Source organism: Rattus norvegicus, chromosome 20, assembly GCF_021556685.1.
Source record: "Rattus norvegicus strain SHRSP/BbbUtx chromosome 20, alternate assembly SHRSP_T2T, whole genome shotgun sequence".
Lineage (NCBI taxonomy): Eukaryota > Metazoa > Chordata > Mammalia > Rodentia > Muridae > Rattus > Rattus norvegicus.
The window spans coordinates 47,557,214-47,578,128 of NC_141553.1; the positions used below are offsets into that span (position 1 = coordinate 47,557,214).

Consider the following 20,915-nt stretch of genomic DNA (forward strand, 5'->3'; position numbering starts at 1 on the left):
CTGCTATGCCTCAGTTTCCCTATTATAAGAAATATAATGTGATTGATCACGTAGCCTAGAGGATCCACCACCACCGGAGACTGTGATGCAGGCAAATGAACTCATACTGGGGAGAAAAAGGAACCAGGGGTATTCAAGAGGCACAGTCCTGAGTATACTTCATGGAGAATAAGGACTGTTGTGGCCTTGGGAATGTGAAGGGGCCCAGTCTTCCTACCAATGAGGGACACTTCCCATGTGGTGGAAACAAACCTATCTCTCTTTCTCTCTCTCTCTCTCTCTCTCTCTCTCTCTCTCTCTCTCTCTCTCTGTTGTTGTTTGCGTGCAGGAGTGGGCGGATTTGTCTCAGAACCTTGCCGTTTTGACAGTTTACAAAATGAGAACCAAATGAACCTAGAGAGGTTCTCTAGAAGCTTCCTTGATTTTTCTTTGTATGGTGCCCTTTTGGAGAGCCATGCAGCCTCTGTGCTGGCTTAATGTGTCTAATAAAAGCACAAAGCCTTTGATAGTCGAAGGCAGAGCACTTGCAAATCCTCTGAGGGCATGTCCTCTTGAGCAAGCAGTGGGGTTTTACGTTTTATTTATTTATTTTTTACTTATTTCTTTGTTATTACTGTGTGCGCCTCTGCGCGTGAGTGTGTATTTGCACGGAGGAGGTCAGGGGACAGCTTTCGGGAGACGGTTCTCTCTTTCAACATTTAAGTGAGTGCTGAGAATGGAACCCAGGTGGCTGAGCAAATTCAGCAGTGAGCCGGCCCCAGGCCCTGAGCAGTCTTTCAGGTCACATCTGTACTGGCCATTTTGTCTCTGGAGCTGAGCCAGAGCAGAGCAGGGGTGAGCGATGTCCCAGGTGTCCGAGACGAGATGGACCAAGTTGATTTGGACATAAAAATCTGGTTTCTCTTCCATCCAGGGAAAATACCAAGAAAGGAAGTTTCATTTGCTACTATTTAGTTAAGAACATAAAGACCCTTAAAAGCCACACAGATTTCCCAGCATGCATTGACATTCAACAGTTTCGCAATTAAAACGATAATGAAACTTTTCTCCCTAGCACTCCCCTTTAAAATCAGTGTGATGGGTACACAGCACACCATTAGGGGGAATTATGCAAAGCAGCCTCCCTGTTCCAAGTTTTATTTTAAGATTTAATTTATTCCAGATTCTGCAGGAAAAAATGCCCATGTGACAAGCCTGCTAACAGATGTCAATTTAGTTTTATAGCACATGCCTGCACTGCAGAGTCAGGAAATGAGGATTATTCTCCTTGCCTGCTGTTTACTGCACACCGCAGCCTTGGAGCTCTGAGCTCAGAGGACGGCTGCTTACTAAGCACGCGACTTACCCTGCTCTGTGTCAATGGCGCTATCGAGTGTAAGCTTCGGTCTACATCCCGCTAGGGGAAGAGAGACTCTGGAAAGAGCAGAGGTGGCTGAATATAGATTTTCCTCCATTTTAATATCATCTAAGCCCAAGGATAGGTTAAATGTGTGAGAGAGAAAGAGAACTGTGTCTTTATATGTAGAATTAATTTAAGTAATAGGTACTAATAAATATGTCCCATTTTAATGTTTGTTTTCTTATTTCCTATTATTATTTTGGGTTTTTCAGAACAGGGCGCCACACTCTAGCCTTGCTGGCCTATTAACACGGTACATAGACCAGGCTGGTCTGAACTCACAGTAGTTTTATGACCAGTGCCTCTAGCATGCAGGAATAACAAACAAATGTAGCTCTACCTGGCCTTGGTACTTTCAATTGTGGTCCAGGGAATATGGGATAAGACTTGCTAGCTTAACTCGCTTTAGTGGCTCAGAAGTGTGGGTTAGAGTTAAGTGCAGTGACGTCATGTGTCTGGTCTCCAGAACTTGCGACCAGCAAACAGAAAGCCAATGCCTGGAGCTGCCCTTGCCTCCACCCCTCCCCAAGTCCGGTGACTGTTAATCCTCTTGCTGTCTTTGCGAGTTGCCTGTTCTAGCTATGGCACACAAGTGGAGTCCCGCGGAGTGTTTCTCCTTGTTTGTCTGTGGCCCATTTCCTCTGACACACTGTATCAGTGACTTTTCTCTTGCTGTGATAAAATACCATGACTAAAAGTGACTGCGTAAGAAGCAGTTCATTTTGGCTTACGGTTCCGAGGCGTCAGAGTCCGCCATGTGGGGGAAGCAAAGAGGCGAGTAGCAGGCATGGCGGCAGGAACAGAGAGCAGAAAGTTCACTCTTCAACAGCGCGCACCAAACTCAGAGGGCAACTCCAGATGCCCACCTCAAGGATGTACTTCCTCCTCAAACAACGCCACCAACTGGGAGCAAGAATTCAAACGCCCAAGCCTATGAGGTGCACATTTCTCATTTAAAACACCACACACATTTTCAGGACTCCTCCGCATTGAAGCTCATATCAGAAAGTCCTGCCTTTTTATTTATTTATTAAAATTCTTTTGAGACAAGTGTCTTTCTATGTAGCCCTGGCTGTCCTGGAACTCTCTATGTAGACCAGGCTAGCCTTGAATTCACAGGGATCCGCCTGCCTCTGCCTTCTCCGTGCTGGGATTAAAGTTGTGCGCCACTGCACCCAGCATTTCTTCCTTTTTTAAAGCTGAAGAGATATTTCATTATATGTATAACACATTTAACTTGTCGATTCATCTGTCAATAGCCACTTGATTTGTTTCCAACTCTTGCCTGTTATGGGGTGTGACCTTGAACACGAGCCTATACAGTCTGCTTCCAACTCTGTTGGATATAATATGGACTATGGGGTGGCTCTATTTTAATAATAATAATTATTATTATTATTTATAATAACTATGTCATTATAAAATATTATTTTATATTTATCTTAAATGATATTAAATATATAAAATATATTATATTATAATATATAATTTATAATAATAATTATTATTTTTTCGGTGGTGCTGGGAATTGAACCTAGGGCATGCTAGACAGATGCTCTGCCACTGGGCTGAATCCTCAGCCCCTATTTATGTGTGTGTTTGTTTGTTTGTTTGTTGTTTGTTTTTGAGGAGCCACCATACATTTATCATAGAGTACAGCATGTTATATTCTCATTTTTAAAAAGTCACTTGAGATTAAAATGTTTTGGAAAAAACAGAACTCTTGTAATAAGCTCCAAGGAGGAAGTTGGGTGTGCCACAGGATGGTTTATAGAGAAATCTAATCTAATGTGTGGTTTGTTTTGTGTTCCTGCTGGCCAGGTCACAGTGGGAGCTGGGTAAGTGATGGGCGGGTAAAGCGACCACCCACACACCTTTGGTGATTAGCCTCTTTGGACTCCCTCCTTCCTGTTCCCCAGTGTCCTCTGTTCTACCGGATGGCAGTAGAGAAAGATTGGAGAGTTTACTAATTGAGTCCAATGTTTCCGTGGTCGTCTCTGTCTATCTCTGCCATGTTATAGAAAACCGTGTTCTCTGTTAGGTTATTTTTCTTGCTCTATACTTCATCCAGTCTTTAGAGCTCTTTCCACCAGAGATGCCCCTCCCTTGCCTCGAGGGAGAGAGGAGGAACCTGCCCATTGGGATGAGATGCTGTTAGGAAGGGAGGGGATGTCAGGGAGAGACTGCTCATTCTGTTCTTAGAAAACTGCCTCCATTCTCTAACTCTCTAAGGGATGGTTCTAGGAAGAGAGCAGAAAGACCTTTTGTTCATTTTCTCATTTGGCTTAACTCAGTAGTATTTTGTTCAATTATGTGGTGCTTGTAGCTATTTTAAATGGAAGCCTCTGTCTTGAGACACCAAGAGAATCTCGGGTATTAAGATTATGTAGACATCACATTAGAAATCCTACCTTCTTGTACTTGACTCTGTAAAAGAAGCTTGTTTATTTGATTGCAAAACTACTAGAGAGTACAGCTATCAGTCTAAGTCTTGCTGTTGTGGTTGCTGTTAGTAATCAAGGCAAAAAAAGAGAAAGAGGAAGAGGAAGAGGAGGAAGAAGAAGAGGAGGAGGAAGAAGAAGAGGAGGAAGAAGAAGAGGAGGAGGAGGAGGAGGAAGAGGAGGAGGAGGAGGAAGAGGAGGAGGAAGAAGAGGAGGAGGAGGAAGAAGAGGAGGAGGAAGAAGGGGAGGAGGAAGAAGGGGAGGAGGAGGAGGAAGAGGAGGAGGAGGAAGAAGGGGAAGAGGAGGAAGAAGGGGAGGAGGAGGAAGAGGAGGAGAAGGAAGAGGGGGGAGGAAGAAGAAGGAGGAGGAGGAGGAAGAGGGGAGGAGGAGGAGGAAGAGGAGGAGAAGGAAGAGGGGGAGGAAGAAGAAGGGGAGGAGGAGGAAGAGGGGGAGGAGGAGGAAGAGGGGGAGGAGGAGGAAGAAGGGGAGGAGGAGGAGGAAGAGGAGGAGAAGGAAGAGGGGGAGGAAGAAGAAGGGGAGGAGGAGGAAGAGGGGGAGGAGGAGGAGGAAGAGGAGGAGAAGGAAGAGGGGGAGGAAGAAGAAGGGGAGGAGGAGGAAGAGGGGGAGGAGGAGGAAGAGGGGGAGGAGGAGGAAGAAGGGGAGGAGGAGGAGGAAGAAGAGGAGGAGGAAGAAGGGGAGGAGGAGGAGGAGGAGGAGGAAGAAGAAGAAGAAGAAGAAGAAGAAGAAGAAGAAGAAGAAGAAGAAGAAGAAGAAGAAGAAGAAAAAGAAGAAGAAGAAGAAGAAGAAGAAGTAGTAGTAGTAGTAGTAGTAGTAGTAGTAGTAGTAGTAGTAGTAGTAGTAGTAGTAGTCTGGTCACAAAAACATTTGGCTCAGCTCTTTCCTTACACAATTTTGTTTCTTGCTGTTACCCTTCTGATTAACCGAACATAGTGGTTATCTGAAGGGAGTTCTGAAATCCTCAAGGTTGCTCTGGTCTTGCTACTGGCATGGGAGAGTCAGATTGATGGTGTTTTCAGGATGCCTCTGGAGCAGTTAGTGCATTCGGAGCCACACCGCATGGTTTCTGCAGAGTGAGGACAAGTTTCCAAGCAAGACACTTGAGGGATTAAAGACAAAAGTCTGCAAATCATGACCATGGTGCCATTTGCTCTGGGTGGAGATGCCCAATGGCTGAGAAGGCACTGAGGACCATAGGACAATGCTCAGATACTGAGATGGAGTATGGCTGACAGTGTGTCCCGCTGTTCTTTTTATCTTGTTAACGGTCGTGGGTGAATTTCTTTTAGGTCACCCATTTCCTCAGGTATTGTTAAATTGTGGGGAGAGGGGTGTCAGCATTCTGGATTGGATCTTAGAAGTATTCGGGAGAGGAACAGGGAGAGTCTGGGGTCCAGAAATCCCTTTGGTGTCCTCAGGACTGATTTTGCTGTAGTGACAGATACAGGCATCATCGGTGTGTGATCATCTGCCTGCTTCATGATGTCGGTAAAACTCTTGTACCTCTGAGCTTCCCTTGGGCATCTCTTGGAACACTGATGTGAAATAATCTAGTTTCTCTTGACCTTTTTATGATGTCTACCACAGCAGTGGGGCCGTACCTCTCAGGGTTTTTGCCTTATGACATTCATTTCTTCTGCCCCCCCCCCCCCGTTCTCTGTCTCTGTGTCTTGTCTGAATCTCTCTGCTATTTAATTTTGACACCTTTTGGTATAGTACTGAGTCGAATGTTCTGGAATTTTCTAGAAAGCTTAAATTATCTGACTGAATCGACAGTGGCTGTCACTTATTCCCATGATTGTCCCCAAGCCTTGCCACTTAATTGTGTTAAATAAAAACATCTCACTTGCTATAAAAGGTCTGAACATGTGTGTGTGTGTGTGTGTGTGTGTGTGTGTGTGTGTGTGTGTGTGTGTACATACAGGGGTCGACGTCAGGTATCTTTCTCTATCACTTTCCATATTATTTTATTTTTTTTAGAATTATTTATCTATGTATATGAGTACACTAAACTGTCTTCAGACACAAGACAAGGGCATCGGATCTCATTACAGATGGTTGTGAACCACCACGTGGTTGCTGGGAATTGAACTCAGGTCCTCTGGAAGAACAATCAGTGTTCTTAACCACTGAGCCATCTCACCAGCCCCCATATTGTACTTTTAAAAACAGGATTTTTCACTAAGCCTAGAGCTTGAGGATCAACTGGCTGGCAGTTGAGTCCCTGTCTGCACCCATCCTAGCACTGGGATTGTAGGCATGCACCACCTTGCCTGGCTGGGACCCAAACTCAGATCCTGTGCTTGTGTAGCAAGTGCTTGCCCACTGAGCCATCTTCCCAGCCTCTGACCTCAATTTCTAGCTTATTAGACTTCCCTAATATATTCTTACAGATATCTTTTTTTTTTCTTTTTGAGGCGGGGTTTCACACACCCCTAGCTGGCTTTGAACTCGCTCTGTTTGGCTTTGAGGATGTTTTGAGCTTTCCAGCCGCCCAGTGTCTGCGCGCTGGGACAGAACCCAGGACTTTACGCATGCTCTGCTCACTGAACTACTTCTCCACCCCCGATATCCCTTCCTCTCACCTGACTGCATCGCCTTACTTCCAATTTGCCTAAATATTTCCATTCCATGTAGCTTCGATCTCAATTTCCACTCTTTCTAATATTATTTTCTGCATTTGAACAAGCAAAAATATTTCACTCATCTTTTGGATGCCATTCCAAACGCCATTTCTTCCACAAAGCCTTACTCACGCCCATTTGGTTTTTATTGCGTACATGATGTATGCTCGCTGTCAGAAATGTTGGTGACAGAGAACCCAGGAAGGGAAAGGCTGAAAACTGAAGTCGCAGTTAATGATTCTAACACTGTTGATATATGCGGTCTCCCATTTTTCTTTCCTACGGCACATGCATTTTAACCATTATACCGCTGTCAGACTACATATGATATTTTACACGTGATTTTCTTTTTACTTAATATACCTTGAATATTTCTATGTATCATTAAGCATTTGTTTTAGGTATGTTGCAGTACCATGTATAATAGCAAAAATCCGGAAACATCACAATTGCCTTGCGGAAGGATGGAATAATGAAAGTTGCTAAAAATCTATAAGGCCAACCATTCAGTGACTATGAAAAAATACCTACCATATGGTGGGGGTGGTGTTTGCCTTTAATCCGGGCACTTGGGGGTGGAAAGTGGGCAAAGGCAGGTGGATCTCTGAGTTTGAGGCCAGTCTGGTCTACAGAGTGAGTTCCAGGACAGCCAGGGCTGCCCAGAGAGACCCAGACTCAGGGGAGGAAAAAAAATGGATTTACTTAAAATATCTACACATATCTGTGTTTTGTTAATATGGAAAATATCTGAGCTAAATTGTTAAGAATTAAGAGCAAATTGGCAGATGGGAGCATACTGTGACGCCCACAATTTGAATAAAAATAAGTCCACACGTAACTCTATGCTTGTACATGTACTTTTAGGTAAGCACATGGTGGATTCTTTAGATAAAGGTACTTTTGGGGTTCCCTTGGATGGAGGAATACTTCGAGTATTCATAATAAATACTCAAATGGGATAGAAAAACCCACCTCAGTTTTCTTTTGTGCATGCTGACATTTTAAACGTGTACTTTATGTACTTTTAATACGTTTGTATTACCTATTTATGTACAATGTAACCTTTGATGGCTACATATATTTGGTGAATAATGGCATCATAATGTGTGGGATCACTTCTTAATTGATGTGGATCTAGGCTACCTCAAGGTTTTGACTACTACACACCATTCCACAGTGGTCTTTTCGGTATGTCTCACTAAATTTCCTGCAAAAGACTTGGCTCTAAAAAAAAGAAAAAGGGGGCTGGAGAGATGGCTCCATGGTTTGGAGCCCTGACTGTTCTTCCAGAGGACCTGAGTTCAGTTCCCAGCAATCACACGGGGGCTCACTGTAATGGGATCCTATACCCTTTTGTGTATCTGAAGACAGCTATGGTGTAGTCATATACATTAAATAAGTCTTAAAACAAACAAAACAACAACAACAGGGCTTCCAGTGGATGTGATTGCTTCTGTCTTTGAATTCCATACCATTTACCTGCATGTCTGTCCTATGGAAGCTGGATAAGGTTTCTTCCACCGCCATAGTCTAGATCCATGAGGTGCCCGTCCTATATCACTGTCATAATAAGACACTTTGAAATGTCACATGGTGATTGTCCTATTGGCTTCCTTTTCCTTACTTCGACACAGGATTGCAGTGAATCATAGAGTGGACCACTAGGTTTCACATAGTGAATATCTTTCTAAAATGATGGTAATGAAATTTGTCCGACTGTCCTGGGATAGCCCCCTCTTTGTAGATCACTATGTACTACACTCTGTAGAATCTCATGAAATACCAATGTCTTTAACTATTTGAAGTAAGGCACCTTTCTTTACCTATTCATATGTATGTGTACATATATATTTACATATATACATGCATACACATATGTACATATATACATACATGTTAATATATGTGTATATGGCTACATGTACACACATACATATATGCATGTATATATAAATAAATACATATATACAAATATATATGTTCATATAGACACACACATATACATATATACACATTCATATGTAGATATGCATGTATACATATATCCATATATGTATATATAATTGTATATCATATGAATGTACACATATCATGAATTCATGTAACCAAGCTGCAGAACCAAGCGATATTGACTGCTTCTGGCTTCCTCATTAATAATTAGTCGCCACTTGTCATTTATTTTCCTTCTATTGGCTCACGGTGGCAGACAATTAGCAGTCAGTGTGGAGGCGAGGAACGCTGATGAATTTTGTCATGTGGGAAATTACCCCGATGCAAATATACCCGAGGTGAGCTATCCCAGCGGTTATGGATCACAAATTAAGATGCCCGAGTTACATGCTTTATTGAATCAATTAAAAACACACAGTGGGAAGTAAGGGGAGGGAGGCGGGGTACGTTCATGTGCCAGTGGAATAGAAGGAGAATTCTGCACGGATCCTAACCAGCCATCAGCCTCCCCGCCCCCTCTCCCACCCTCCCCTTCCTCCCCTGGCTCTGTCTCCCTTCTTGAGCTCTCCTCTGGTCAGCCTTCCCTGCCCACGGTGGGGCAATGGGGACCAGAATTAAGGTTGGGAGTAAGGAGATTCCGTGCTAGCGCCCTAGCGATGCAGGTAGAAGTGCTTTCAGCTAGAGCCCTGAGCTCACTTATTTAGGTGAGAATTAATGGCTCCCCGAATACTGATTGACTCCGGAACACTCAATGCTCATTAACCACTTGGATGTTTAATCAACATTCCTATCGCTTTCTAATGCCTAGCACACATACACTCTGTAACCATCCTGGGAGGTGGGCCGATATTCTAAAAGGACACTGGTGCCCTTCTCTTTGGTTACCAAACAGTTGAGACAAGGTGCGCCAAAGGAATTATAATTTTCCCAGGAATCTCCTGCTGGGAGAAGTAAAAGCTGGGAGCCTTGCTAGGCCTCTCTTCCCTTTCCCACTATGGCCGTGTTGAGTAGACCTTGCTTTTCTGCCCTTTGGTATTATTATTTGTTTAATTGGCCCACTAAAAACAGCAGTCCAGCCCGATTCGTCAGACTGTCAAGGCCTAACCTTAATGACGGGCTAAGTTACTTGTTCACTATGCAAGGTTTTGTGAAGTTCGTATTTTCCATTTGCTGCCTCACCTTCTGTAGAACTAAACATTCTTAAATACAATAAATGGCCGCTACCAATTTAAAACCCAAAGTAGACTAAACTGTGCCGAGTTACTTCGTGTTTACCGCTAACCTATTGCTGCGGTCAAGAATGTCTTTGCTATCTTTGCCGGACCCTGAGACAATCACTGATGGGTTGTTATGAATAAAAGTGAGCAGGGTGAGGTATTCTGCCATCCTGAAGACTCATTCTGAGTTCATTCTTACGATGCCTTGATAGTCCTAGAACAAAAACCTGGCTATTGCCCAAAGGAGGGGGCTCCTTGGCAAACACTTTACTTTTATAATTACACTGTGTGTGTGCATGGGTGTGTGTGTGAGAGAGAGAGTGTGTACATGTGTGTGCATGTATGTGCCTGTGTGTGCATCATGCACCCGCATGTGTGTGCGTGTGTATACATGAATGTATGTGTGTGTGCATGTGTGCATCATGTGTATGTATGTGTATGTATGTGTATGTGTCTATATGTGTGCATGCATGTGTGCATTTAACTGTGAAGTGTATGTGTATATGTGTATGCATGTATGTGTTTGTATGTGTACTGTGCACCCACCTGTGTATGCATGTGTGCATGTGAATGTATGCGTGTGCATGCATATGTGCATGTATCTGTGAAGTGTGTGTGTGTGTGTGCACGTGTGTGTGTGTACATGAGTACCACAGGTCCCTGTGGATGGAGGTCCAGTGGGAGTCAGCTCACTCCTTCTAGCACATGGGTCATGGGGATAGAACTCAGGTCATCAGGCTTGATGGCAAATGTCTTCGCCCTCTGAGTTCTCTCAATGGGAGGAACTTTTCAGAAAAAAAAATATTTTGGCACCTTTTAATGTCCCTCAGCACCCAAAACAGTGTTCTATGACAAGTAGGAATTTTCCTTTTATGGTTGTATTCTGGCTAACTGACATTTAAAGATGGTCTGCCTGGGACATGTGTTTAAGGAACAAAGTCTCTAGTGTCAGGCTCGTAAGAGTAAGTTCTTAACATTTCACAGAAAACTAAACGCCCCAATCACTGCGACTCCCTCCTCAGTGCCTGATCTTTTCTCGGTGTAGGTTTTAACACATGCTGTTTCTAAGAGGAATGTACAGAGAAAGTTTAGCATCTCCCTGCTTCCTTGTAAAATTCAATATGATGTAGAAAAGCCAAGAGCACCAGCAAGGAAAAAAAAAAACCAAAAAAACAAAAGGAATATTCTATCTGCCTAGGAGCTGGCTCCCGGCTGCCTGTGCTGTTTTAACACAACAAAGCCCGAGATGAAAGACTTAGCATGCCCATGAAATAATTACCTTGGCCTGAAAAATGTCATACGAAGCAGAAAACATAGAGATTTGGCTAGCAAGGTTCTTAAACACCATGCACATGCATGCACACATGCATTCACATGTGCATGTGCACACACACGCATGTGCACACACATGTGCACTGCACACACACATGCATGTGCACACACATGTGCATATGCACATACGTGTGCACTGCACACACACACACACATGCATGCTAATGGCACTGAGAAGGAGAACACATCTGGAAACGTCCCCTCTGAGAGTCACCTGAACTTTTCTTTCTCTGTTAGGCTTATCACAGGTAGGAGTTTAAGAAAATTTGTCTTGTGAGGGAAGCCGAATTCCTTCTCTAGCTTCTTCCACACTCTGTCATCAGCAGGACCCTATCTTGAGTGTTTGGAAGAATTTTGAATAATAAGTTTAGATCAGCTAGAATATCCCAATTTGAGTCTTTATGTGCTAAAAGCTTTTAATCAAGACCATAGAATGCTAATTTATTTAGACAGCAAAATATATTAAGGGAGATTTAGCTTTCTGCAACATTTTTTTCCCTGACAATTTCTTTATTATAATTTAAGCTGCATATTTTGGAAAGCTCTTTCCATTCGGAGTGAATTTAACATCCACAGATATAACGTAGGATAGCAACTTCTGAGGAATTATTGGACAGCAGGCGATAGATGAGTCCCGTTCCCTAGGCAACCGCATGGAGCGATGTACCATCCCCCACACTCTTAAAGCGAAGTTTAAGGTTGCAACTATTTTGGGTTTTAGCTTCCTCTGAAAGTGGGTTTTTATTTCCCAAAGTTATTCTTTGCTATAATGAAGTCTGAGCTCTCTCCTCTCCTCTTTGCCATGCACATGGGCCTCCCTATCCTTTGATCTCAGCGTGCTGGGTTGTTAGGGGAATGGGCACCATGGAAATGAGATCAAACTGAAGTTGGAAGCTAACAGGGGGCAGGCTAGAGCTGAGCCTTCCCAGCCCTTTGGGAGGCTTTTGTCATTTGCCTGGAGTTTTCTGACCCCCTCACTCTTTTGTGATCTTTTCTTCTTTTTTAGCAAATGTGGTACGATGCCCTAACCTTTAGCTGAAAACCCTTTTAACAGAAACGATGCTGAAACAAGTGTTTCTGGCTCTTTTAGCAGACCTTTCTGTGTGGGTGTCAAGCGCCATCTTGGCCGTGGAATCTTCTATGAAGTATCACCCTTTCCCTTCTACCAACTTCGGCTCAACTCTTTAGTCTTCTCCTGCCCTGTAGGTCTTGGTGATTTTATTTCGGCATCGACTAGGCTATTGTGACCCGAGCACTGACCCCTTAGGGAAGGCACCCTAGTATATCCCTGCAGAGGCCTCAGCACCTTTCAGAAATGTGAGGACTACTTGTTGATGCTCTCTTGCCACTATGCTATCTGTGGCTGGGGGTGTCTTGTTACCCAAATGATCTAAGGGGCTTCTGGAAGAATGAAAATCTCTTTTGCCCATATTCCAGTGGTTAGACGTCACATTCATTGGTAATATTTGAAAGACATTTCTTAGTAGACCAAGTTTATTTTTGCCCAACTATCAACCACTTAAGTTATGGACTCTAATTGGCATGAAGAGTTGCTAACATGCAAAAGGAGAAAGTCCCGTATGTGGCCGCGTGCGCATGCGTACAGGCAGGCGCGCATGCGTGTGTGTAAGCTCTCCGGCTATCCAGAGAGCATCCGCTGGTAACGCTGTGAGTGCAAGTGTACAGCGGTGAGACAGGAACAGAAAGAAGGTTGGCAGAGGTGAGCGCTGGGCACAGTTTGCCGCCTTTGCATTCTGGCTGCATCATGGGGCTATGGGTGCACCCACTGCAGGCTGTAGAGGTACACGCTCCCCTTGTGGGCCAGTGTAGGCTAGGCACACCACGTGTCCGTATTAACATCACAAACCCTCAGGCTAGAGTTTTTAGGCGCATCTAATGTTTTGACACTGAGACAAAACACTATCTACAAACTTCACCCTCAAGAGCGGTGTGGTCAAGTTATGAAAGAAAAAAAACCCCACCAAAAACCGCATGTTTTTTTTTTTTGTTTGTTTGTTTGTTTTGTTTTTTTTGTTGTTGTTGTTCTTTTTCTCGGAGCTGGGGACCGAACCCAGGGCCTTGCGCTTCTTAGGTAAGCGCTCTACCACTGAGCTAAATCCCCAGCCCCAAAACCGCATGTTTTAAGCATGTTTATGGTTTCTTTTTATTGGATCCCATTCATCTCTGTCCTGGAGTGCAGACGGGACACAGTTGAGAGGAATTGGATTTGGGTTATTGATTGAATTTGCTGGATTATATTGAAACGTACTTTGTATCGTAAAAATGGTTTTTGAAGTTCTCTTTTGCATAAAGAACTAAGGGTGAAGGGCCAGTGCCAAAGGTCATTGCCCTCAGAGTTACTATCAGCTGTAAAGATTACACAGAAGTTATGTATGGTGTGAACGGTGCCTCTTACTGCCTGTGGCTTGGGGAGCCATGGGTGGGAAGGAACTACAGGGGAGAGTCTATGTCAGGTAGCTCTTGGCAATTATAGAGGAGTTTAAATTTTGTTTGTTTGTTTGGATGGTTGGTTTTTATTTATTTTTATAGTGTTCAGGATTGAATCCAAGGCCTGTGCATGGGAGACAAGCACTGTACCTCTGAGCTACATCTTCAGTTTCAAAAGGAGAGAAGAGAGTAGACACAGGACATAGATATGAGAGGAAAACAAGAAAAGAAAGGGAATTCTGAGAGCGGTTGAAGAGTCAGCCTGTACTGTGTTCACAGATAAGCACCAGAGAAACCAGGAATGTTGAACGTGCAGGCTTGTCTCTTCAAAAGGAGAACTGTGTAGCCTGCTTTCTGCCTAGAAGGCTGGGGATGGAGGTGGTTAATAGCCTAGGTGACCTCTGCGCTACCTTACAACTCAGGCCATGCCTGACTCCCTCAGCCTATCCCAGACCCTTACTAACAGGGCCTTTGTGCTCTCTGTTGGGCCAGGGCCACATCTGGCTCCCTCAGGTTCCTACAAACAGAACTGGAGGTGATTAATACCCTAGGTGACCTCTGTACTATCTGTAGGGCCAGGCCACACCTGCCTTCCCCTACAGACCCTTACAAACAGGACTGGAGTTAGTTACTAGCCTGGAGACTCGGAGACCACACCAGATCCTCTCCCAGGCCTTTAAGATGACACTTGTAGTCAATCTACAGAGCCCATCTCCAGGGAAGAAGAAGGCACGTGTACTTTGAGAAGCGCTTTAATGTAATTAATTATACCTCAAGCTTTATTGTGCACACCAGATTGCGTTACACCAGAAAACTTTTCTCCAAATTGTACTGTACTCACATACACCTAAAATAAACTGCCCACTGTTAGGCTGGAAGTTAGAACCAATACCAGCTACCGAGTCATGTTGAATCCTACTTCCTTCTTGCCTCACGCAGATCAATCCTATGCTGGGGGTTGCACTGCAGGCTGGGAGGGAACTCTGGAAATGCAATCAGTCTTTTTGTAGCTGAGAAAAACTATCAGAGACCTGTAAGCAAAACTTCAATAATTGGCTTAAAATTACCCGAATTCTGATGCCTGGCGGAAGTTGGACAATTCAAGGTCCAGGGCCTCTGAGGTAGACAGGCCTCACTAGAACATACTGAACAAAGCAAACATTAGAAAAGGTGATCGAAGTCAGTTAAGGAAGGGAGCATCAGTCACGTCTGACAATTCAGCAGTAGCTATCGTTATCTGTCGGCAGACGGCAAAATGTAAACTGTGGACAGGTGTGACACGTCTCCCTTGGCTATATTTTTATGACCGACTTTCACAGAAACACATTCGTTTTTGAAAGGGAGGAGAATCAAATCCCACTGCAATAAAGTTGAGGTGTCAGCACATCTAGTTAATAATTCATTTCCCAAAGAAGTACTCGTTTCTAAAACACTAAAAATCGCTCCAGGGATCTGTATGACGAGATTTGAACTCGGTTGTTTTGTTTTGTCTTGTTTTGTCTGTGTAGAGAACAAAATAGGCCACATTCCCCAGGAACAATGAGAAAGAACACGTTCCACCAAGGATCCATTAGTGTAAGCTGTAGGTAACCCCAGACAAATATTTGCTATTTACTGTGAACTGTGCACTTGTCCTACGTTTGTCTCTGGGTTTGGAAATCACTCTATAGATAACTGAGAATTGGATTTTCCGTGGACTGTACTTGGAGGGGTTCTTCACGTAGCCTACGAATACTTGATACTTTCTTTGTTGATACTCCCAGGTTGACTGGAATTTGGGAGTTGTTGTTTTGTTTGTTTGTTTTGTTTTTGTTCAAACGCACATCCGAGTGAGATATTACTAAATGCAAGTCATTCGTCACATTCAGTATTTAGGAAGCGGCAAACTGAAAAGGCGCTTTTAACTGAAGTTGTTAAAAGTTGCAGTCAGCACAAATTCCATCGACACCCGTCTAATTCCTCAGGTTACGTCATCAGATTTGGCATCTCCACTGTCGGGAGCGATGCCCTTGAAGCCCTCCATTGTTGATATTATTATGGTTAGAATTAAGTATGACTGGGTTCATGGAAAATCCCCAGCCAGCTGCAGAAGACTAATACAAATCTGGTGGTCAGGATGAATAATGATATGACAACGTTGTGACCTTGATGAGAAATACATCTGACATCTAGATGCCCAATGTGATGACCTGTGACCTTTCTGAAAAACCAACATCCTGCTGACCAGTAGATATGACAAACCTGTGACCTTTCTGACATCCTGTCAACATCAGCCAAAGACAAATACTGTGTCCTTGGCCTGTGTACATATTTCCCACTTACCCCCTCCCTCTGTTACCCCTGTTTTGGTATATATTCAGCCTTGGGGAAAAATAAGATTGTCGCCTTGATCAGACTCTTGTCTTGGCGTCCTTCTCCGTGTCTCTTGTCCCCCATTCTCTTCCAGGTACTCAGCACCCGTCATTGACAGTCCACTTCAGTAGAAGGCATCGCTTTCCCTTCCTTGAGTTTGACCAGATGAGGGCCTGTTTCAGTCTCCTTATGGGCATAGAGTGCTGGTGTGAGGTTCGCAGCTACGGGAACTCAGAGTCACTACTTTAAAATCTCAGACAAGACGAGGGCATCTTTTGCCCATGTAAAGTTCTAACCAGGAACCTCAAAAGTGTACGTTCCGGGGAAAGTGAGGCAGTTCTCACTCTGTTTAACGTGATTCGGTCACAGTTGGTATGTAAACAGCGTCCGCCTGAAACTGCCTACTCCCTGGAGGGAGGAATGCTCATGGTACTGAGGGACCGCATTCCTGGTGATAGGTTAAGGACAGACTCCTACGTTCCAAAACTGGTGTCTGCACACTGGAGAAACTGCAGTCTATTCTGTTTCCACTGCCACTAGGACACTCCTCCAGTCCCGGAACAATGGCATTGCCTCGTGATGGAAACTTCCAGGCACCAGCAATTCTTCTAATGAAGGATGAATCTTGGGGGTCCCGTTTCAGAAGCTGCAGAACCCAAACAGCCAGCATCAAACAGGGTGACGATGCTCTTGGCCGACAACCCTCGGAATGTTGCTGACTACCTCCAGGCTCTGTTCCAGACCAAAACGCACACTTAAAAATAAAAAATCTATTATATGTATTGGTCTTTGATTCTGTTAGAAAAGTATTTTTTGGATCATTTTCAAAGGATAACCATTTATCAAAATGTCCATGTGAGACAGAGTAGTCACAGTAATTTTGCACTTTGGCAGCCGTCCTGCAAGTTTCCGGGGCCGGAACATTGGGAGAAATGACTTAGAGCCGAGAGGAGAAACCCAGCCTGACTCCTGTTGAACCTCCTCTCCCCCTCCCCCACCCCTCATAGCAAATGCACCAGGCTGTTTGCATGAGAGGAATGCCTAGGTGAGTTCTCTGCTCCAACACTGTGCTGCTTCGCTTTCGAGCTTCTGGATCCCCAGTCTTCTCTGCTTGTGGACTGGGGTTTCTCACCAGGTGTGGAAAACAGTGGATGTTTTACATAAAACATTAAGAAGAAAACGTCTCGAAATTTTGGTAGCAGGTTGTTGTAAGGCTCCCCAGAGGTTAACTTGTATGGCTATATCTTCACTACTATAGGACCCCTTCCCCCCTTAAAAAAAAAAAGGAACCTCTCAGGACATGGGGCTGGAGAGAGGGCTCAGTGGTTAAGAGCACTGGCTGCCTTTCCAGAGGTCCTGGGTTCGATTCCCAACACGCACATGACAACTCACAACTGTTGGTCACTCCAGTTCCAGGGCATCTGGCGCCCTCACACAGACATACATGCCAGCAAAACATCAACGCACATGAAATAAAAATTAAAATTAAAAATTAAAGGAGAAAAAAAATCCCAGGACATGTTACTGGATTCCTCTCATGAGAAGCACAGGCTGTCAGCACACGCCCCCAGAGTCTTCAAGTTAAGCTGCCGAAATGATCTTTGCCTGAAATATAAGGGAGCTGTTTATGAATATTAAACAGATGGCCTTTTAAAATAAAACAACCGTAAAGCCCAGAAGAAACAGATCTTAGAATTATACACGCTATGTGGTGCTGATTACTTTCCAAATTGGATGAAATGCTTGCAAGAGACACGAGAACGCTCTAGAAGGGGGAGCAGCCATTTTCCTCGGGTTGGGGGTGGGGGAGACTAGGACAGTAGCTCAAGGAAAGATGGCTAATATACCTGAAGCTTCAGGTTCAATCCCCTAGTGCTGAGGAGGAGGGGGAGAGGAGAGGGGAGGGAGGAGGAGGGAGAGAGAAGGAGGGTGCAGGAAGGAAGAGAAGAGGGAAGGGGGAGGGGGGGAGAAGGGGGGAGACAGGAGGGGGGAGAAAGGAGGAGGGAGAGAGAAGGGGGAGAATGCAGAAAAGGAGGAAAAGGTCTTGTTTGAGGACCAGAAGGTTGAATGAGTTTTTTTCTCTTCTCTTCCATGTACCCTTTTTATTCTAATTGTTAATAAACACCATGTCTTAGTCTTTAAAAATGGAAACCAACTCACAGCTTGCCAAATTGCTCTCCCTTTCTGGGGTATGGAGAGGCCTGGGTGGGGCTGGTGTGTTGCCTTGGCTTTTTGCTACACTGAGTCTTAAGTAATTTTTTTTTTTTTTTGGCAGTTTAATTTCTAACATAATGGTGGCTGCAGACTTGACTCCTTCCAAATCAGACCCAGGCTTGAATTTAGGCCATGAAAAGAGTAGTAAAACCCACTCCCCACCCCGCCCCCCGATCTGCAAGGGGGTAAGTTACTTGGGGAAGACCTTCTGTAGCAGGAGCAGGGACTTTGTGAACCCTAGCCCATCCATGAAAATGATGACTTTCTTATTGGATAATCAAGCACACTTATGTGGGATTTTATAAAACACGAAATGGCAAAGAAGTGTCCTGTCCCCAAATCATGCCGTTTGGTGCTAAGGAAACAATGATAATAATGTGGATAACTATAGGGTTATTTTAAAGAAAATAGAACGCGGAGGCCTGGGGACACCAGTCCCTTTGGGAAAATTAAGTACAGCGTGCAGGCTGATATGTGCGCCGTGTCTAAAGCCAGAGTGAATTACTGCTCCTCTCTCTCCTTCCCCGCCCCCTCCCCTGGGATCCGCAGGCAGCAAGCGGATTGCAAGTGTGAGAAGTTCATCAAGGCTTGCCAGCTGACAGGCCACACTTGCTTTCCTCCTCTCTGTCCTTCGTGCAAATGGAGCCAGAAGTCGGAAATCCTCATCAACGTTCCTCTCTGTGCCCAGGCCCTTTCCTGTCCCGAATCTGTAGGGACTGAGGGAAGACCGCTTTGAGCTCGCGTCCTCATGACCCTGACTCTGCCAAGAGTGAGCGGGGATTTGAGCGCAGCCTCTAAAGATTTTTCCTGGGGTGAAATTTTTCGATCAGATCCGTATCTGAGTAGTCAATGTCTGTGTGAAGCCATGGGTTTGCCATGACTAAGTGATGGTACTTTTTGTATAATGCCTCTCCCCGTTAAACTCATAGCAAATGTAACAGGAAGTTCAAATCCTGCGACTTGACTTTTTTCTTTTTTCTTTTTTTTTTTTTTATTCGGAGCTGGGGACTGAACCCAGGGCCTTGCGCTTGCTAGGCAAGCGCTCTACCGCTGAGCTAAATCCCCAACCCCTTGACTTTTTTCTTACCTGTGTGTTTTTGTTCGCTCTCATTTGACTTTTGGACACACACAGAGTGATCTGCTTCCCCTGGGCAGAGTTTGGTGATTTATCATGATGATAATCACAGTGGTTTTACCATGAAGTTCATGAACCCTGTGTATTGGAGTACCTCATTTGCACAGGTCACAGGCCCCTTGAAAAGTCCCACACCTAATTCTATATTAGGTACAGTTTGGATTCTGCATTTTATTTTGAGGGAGTTTGGGTTACATGGGCTTGCATTTGTTTGTTTGCTTGTTTATTTTGGGGTAGGAGTTCATGCAGCCCAGACCAGCTTCAAACCTACTATGTAGCCAAGGACGGTCTTGGATGCTGCTGCTTGCCCTCCACCCCTCTGGTATTGGGTTTATTAGGTGAGCGCCACCATGACCTGGGGATTACACTCTTCTTCCTCTTATTTTGCTTGTTTGTTTTTGAGACTGGCTTTCACTGTGTAGCCTGGTGACCCCTGAATTCACAGGTACCAGTGCCTCTCTCTGCCTCTCCAACGCTGGCATTAAAAGCATGTGCCAACGTGCCAGGCTCTCTTCTATTGTTTTGTTCTGTTGTTCAAATTGAGTAAACTTCAAATTCCTTAGGAAGTCAATCTGTCCAAGTTGTAAGTTAAAAAGGTTTTTCGGGTTAAAAAGATTCGGCATTTCCAATTTCCAATGATCTAAAACAAATAAGATTTCCGTGTGTGTGTGTGTGTGTGTGTGTGTGTGTGTGTGTGTGTGTGTGTTTGTGTGTCTATGTATGCAGGTTCATGTGGGCCGAAGCCAGGTGTGTGTGTGTGTGTGTGTGTGTGTGTGTGTGTGTGTGCATGTGTACACAGGTTCGTGTGTTCAGAAGCCAAAATGCAACCTTAGTTGTCATGCTTCCTCTTTTGTAAGACAGGGTCTCTCACTGGCCTGGAACTGACCAAGGAAGGCAGGCTAGCTGGCCAGCAGGTCCCAGGGGCCCACCCGCCTCTGCCTCCCTGGCCCTGGGATCACAACACACCACCACACCTAGCTTTTGTTTGGTTACTTGGTTTTGTTGTTTTGCTTTTCCTATGGCTTCTGGGGATCAAACTCAGTCCATGTGCTTACATGGCAAACGTGTCACCCGTTGAGCTACGTCCCCAGCCCTTAAAGTGAACGACAGTGTGGGAGCAGAGTAAGACTAAAGAGTTATTCATTTGTTTCACTGAAAGAAAAAGACTTAAACAACCAAACAAATCTGTTCTTTCATTAAAGATGGAGGGATAGGGTTGGCAAGATGGCTTAGCAGAGTAAAAGTGTCTGCCACCAACTTTGACAGCCTGGGTTCAGTCCCCAGGACCAATACGGTAAAAGGAGGGAATCCACTCCCACCAGGTATCCTTACAAATAAAATAAAATAAAATAAAATATTTAAAGTATACAGACGTACAGTCCCCTGGTAATTCACAGTTAGTCAATATTTTGTGTCTTAAAAATGGTATAGAACTACAAATGTATTGACTATAAAAAAAAAGAGCTAAGTTAATTAGCATAATACCTCAAATGTAATGTTTTCATACTGAAAGAATGGCTGAGTGTGATTTTCATGTTGAGTTTTACTCCGCAGTGTGAATTCTAGACAAAGAAGAGAGAAGGGGTGCATGGAGTGGTGGCCTAAGGAACTGTGGCAGGGGATTTGCTTCTGGAACAAAGGAAACAGAGAAGAGAACAAAATGTCTGGCAAACCTGGAAGAAAAAGAAATGTAGATTCTGGAATTAAAAGGTTATTGAGATGCTAAGAACAATGGATTTTCTTTGCATTGCTGTGACAAAATGTATCTAAGAAAAACAACTAAAT

General features: G+C 44.3%; 1 protein-coding gene and 1 long non-coding RNA gene across 2 annotated transcripts in view; both read left to right on the top strand.

The window, feature by feature from the left end:
* Nucleotides 1-20,915, top strand: part of Mettl24 (methyltransferase like 24) — a gene marked incomplete at its 5' end in the record, with an annotated part of 113,438 nt that overhangs the window by 66,386 nt on the left and 26,137 nt on the right.
* On the top strand, nucleotides 12,616-16,563 carry LOC147998726 (uncharacterized). The gene is made up of 3 exons (XR_015645920.1): nucleotides 12,616-12,701; nucleotides 15,876-15,994; nucleotides 16,322-16,563. It is a non-coding gene; the product is annotated as an uncharacterized LOC147998726 (long non-coding RNA).